Consider the following 4,017-nt stretch of genomic DNA (forward strand, 5'->3'; position numbering starts at 1 on the left):
GAAGAACTGTGGTGCTGCACAAAAGACTGAACTGAAGTCTTGGTTACTCCTTGAGTCCACACTCCGTGATAGGAGGGTGTCAAGGAAGGATTGTATGCCCTTGCTATGCCTATTGCATCTTTACATCAAAAGTGTAATCTAGAATTTCTTCCGCGCACTTTTCTATATGGACAATTGAATATCTCATTAAATGGCAATAGATTTTTGTAATGGACCCACCATTTAAGCTTATCCAGTGTTTTTTTGTTTTCCCCAACAGGTGAAATAAATGCAGTAATGAACAAAAAAGGTGAAGGCATTAAAATCACTTGTGTCGGAACTAACATAAAAACGGTACACCTCGAAATTTCTTCCCTTAAAGGCTAATAGCTCGCCAACGTCTTATTCTACAGCAGAAAACCCAAACTGCCCAATGTGGTCTGTACTTGGCTCTTAGGGATCACCTGATCTACATTGACAAAATAACACACTGACATACTGAGGCAAGTCTGATAATGTTCTCACTGTGAAAGAAGAGCTACCCTGGATCAGAAAAAACACACAGAAAAGAAACCGTATGAATATCTAGAAAGTGACAACACATTTATTAGGGCGAGAAAGAGCAAGTGCAACATCAGAAAATCATACTGGAGGAGAACCATATCGATGGACTGACTGCGGAAAAGTTTTATTTGCAATGAAAAACCTAATGCAGCATCAGAGTGTCCACGTAGAGGAGAAACCATATAAATGTACAGAATGTGACAAAGTATTTATAAGAAATAGAGAGCTAAAGCAACATCAGAAAAACCACACTGGGGAGAAACCATATAAATTTACAGAATGTAACAAAACGTTTATGAGAAATGGAACGCTAAATCAACATCAGAAATTCCACACTGGAGAGAGATCATATCAATGTACAGAATGTGACAAAGCATTTATAACAATTGGACACCTAAAACAACATCTGAAATTCCAAACTAGGGAGAAACCATATAAATGTACAGAATGTGGCAAGGCATTTATTACTATTGGATACCTAATTAAACATCAGAAAGTACACACTGGAGACAAACAATACCCATGTACAGAATGTGACAAGGCATTCATTAGAAAGGCACATCTAATGGAACATCAGAAAATCCACACTGGGGAGAAACCATATAAATGTACCGAATGTGACCAAGCATTTATAAGAAATGGAGAACTAAAGCTACATCAGAAAATCCACACTGGGGAGAAACCATATAAATGTACAGAATGTGACAAAGCATTTATTAGAAAAGAAGAGCTAAAGCGACATCAGAGAATACACACTGGGGAGAAACCGTATAAATGTACAGAATGTGACAAAGCATTTAAAAGAAAACAAGAGCTAAATCGACATCAGAAAATCCACACTGGGGAGAAACCATATAAATGTACAGAATGTGACAAAGCATTTATAAGAAATGAAATGCTAAAGCGACATCAGAAAAGCCACACTGGAGAGAAACCATACCCATGTACAGAATGTGATAAAGCATTCATTAGAAAGGCACATCTAATGGAACATCAGAAAATCCACACTGGGGAGAAACCATATCAATGTACAGAATGTGACAAAACATTTACAAGAAATGGAGAGCTAAAGCTACATCAGAAAATCCACACTGGGGAGAAACCATATCAATGTACAGAATGTGACAAAGCATTTACAAGAAATGGAGAGCTAAAGCTACATCAGAAAATCCACACTGGGGAGAAACCATATAAATGTACAGAATGTGAAAAAGCATATATTACTAGAAGAGACCTAATTAAACATCAAACAGTACACACTGGCAAGAAACCATATAAATGTACCGAGTGCGACAAAGCATTTCTAACAATTGGAGAGCTAAAGCAACATCAGAAAACCCACACTGGAGAGAGATCATATCAATGTACAGAATGTGACCAAGCATTAATAACAATTGGACACCTAAAACAACATCTGAAATTCGAAACTGGGGAGAAACCATCAAAATGTACAGAATATGACAAGGCATTTATTACTAGTGGATACCTAATTAAACATCAAAGTACACACTGGGGAGAAACCGTATGAATGTACAGAGTGTGACAAAGCATTTATAACAATTGGCGAGCTAAAGCGACATCAGAAAATCCAAAGTGGGGAGACACCATATAAATGTACAGAATGTGACAAAGCGTTTATGAGAAATGGAACGCTAAAGCGACATCAGAAAATCCACACTGGTGAGAGATCATATCAATGTACTGAATGGGACAAAGCATTTATAAGAAAAAGAGAACTAAAGCGACATCAGAAAATCCACACTGGGGAGAAACCATACCAATGTACAGAATGTGAAAAAGCATTTATAAGAAATGGACAGTTAACGCGACATCAGAGTTCACACTGGGGAGAACCCGTATGAATGCACTGAATGTGACAAAGCATTTATAACCAATGGAGAGCTGAAGCAATATTAGAAAATCCCCACAGGAGAGAGACCATTCAACTGCACTGAATGTGAGAAGGCATTTATTAGAAAGTCGCATCTTATGCAACATCAGCTAGTCTACGTAGGAGAGAAACCCTATGAATCTACATAACGCAACAAGACATTTATTACGAGGCAAAGATAAATACTACATCACAAATTCCACACTGGTGAGAAATGATATGGCTGTACTGACTGTGATTTAGCAGTTATTACAAAGCAAACATTAAAACTACATCAGAATGTTCACACATGAAAGAAACCATATCATTGTACAAAATGTGACAAAGCATGTATTCCAAATGTAGGGTGACCATTCAACTGCACCGCACATGACAAGTTATTTATTATAAAGGGATAATTAAAGCAATATCAGTGTCCACACTAGAGAGAAACCGCATGAATTTACAAAATGTGACAAGGGATTTATTACAAAGCAAAATGTAATACAAGATCAGGAAGATCACAAAGGGGAAAACACATATGTATGTACTGAATACCACAAAGGATTCATAATAAATGGAAAACTGAAGCGACATCCAAAAATCTACATGGCAAGAAATCCAATGTATGTACAGAGTTTAATAAAGTCTTCCACAGGAAGAATAAGCTAATGCATCATAAATAAATCCACACTAGAGAGAAATCCTATTAATGAATAGAATGTGAGAAGAGATAGATTACAAAACAAAATGTAATATATCATAAAGTTCACAGAGGAGAGAAACTCTATAAATGTATTGAATGTGACCACGCATTCATAAATGGAGAGCTAACTCGACATCAAAAGTCAACCCTGAAGACCGCACTGAATTTAGCAAGGCATTTATTGGCAAGGGAGAGTTAAAATCGCATCAGAAAGTCCCCACTGAGAAAAATCTATATGAATGTACAGAATCAACCAATGGGTATTAAGCGCTGCAAATCAGTGAGGTTCTCAAGGCGCTGGGTGAGGAGTTGTTGTCCAGAGGGGCCGATCAATTGAACAGCCAGGTCTTGAGTCCTTTCCAGATTCAGTGATGAGGCAGATCTGAGGTGCAGGGGGACTTCATGCCAGGTCTTTGCAGACAGGTGGGAGTAAGAGTGGCCTCGTGCTGGGTGCGTTAGGAGTTTAAGCGAGGAGGAGGGAGGCGGACTGCAGGTGTCTGGTGGGAGCCATCTAAAGATCTTGCGGCGCATGTGCATTGTGAGGAAGCAGATGGTGGAGATCATGTTGATTTGCTTCTTCATGGTGAGCTTGTTGTCCAGGACAATGCTGGAGTCAATGTCATGGTTGGAAGGGAGGGGAAGAAGCCAGGTTCTGCTGACCACCATGCGTTGCTTCAAGGAGAGGCATGGTTACTGAAGATGAAGTCTTCTGTCTTGTCCGTGTTTGGTTTTAGGCAGTTGTGCTTCATCTAGTCTGTGATGTTGGCAGTGCACCTATGTAAGTTGTCTCTGGAGTTGATGAGGTGGGTCTAGTCGGTGTAGAAGATGACCTTCAGCCCGTGCGATCTAATAATGTTGGCTAGGGGTATCATGCATGTGTAGAAGAAGGGGGACTAAT

The 4,017-nt window shown here is 39.1% G+C and overlaps 1 pseudogene; it reads left to right on the forward strand.

Moving 5' to 3' along the window:
• Nucleotides 1-265: 265 nt before the first annotated feature.
• Nucleotides 266-2,807, forward strand: LOC147709880 (uncharacterized; annotated as a pseudogene).
• Nucleotides 2,808-4,017: the final 1,210 nt, after the last annotated feature.

This window comes from Lissotriton vulgaris, chromosome 6 (genome assembly GCF_964263255.1).
Source record: "Lissotriton vulgaris chromosome 6, aLisVul1.2, whole genome shotgun sequence".
NCBI classification, from domain to species: Eukaryota; Metazoa; Chordata; class Amphibia; order Caudata; family Salamandridae; genus Lissotriton; species Lissotriton vulgaris.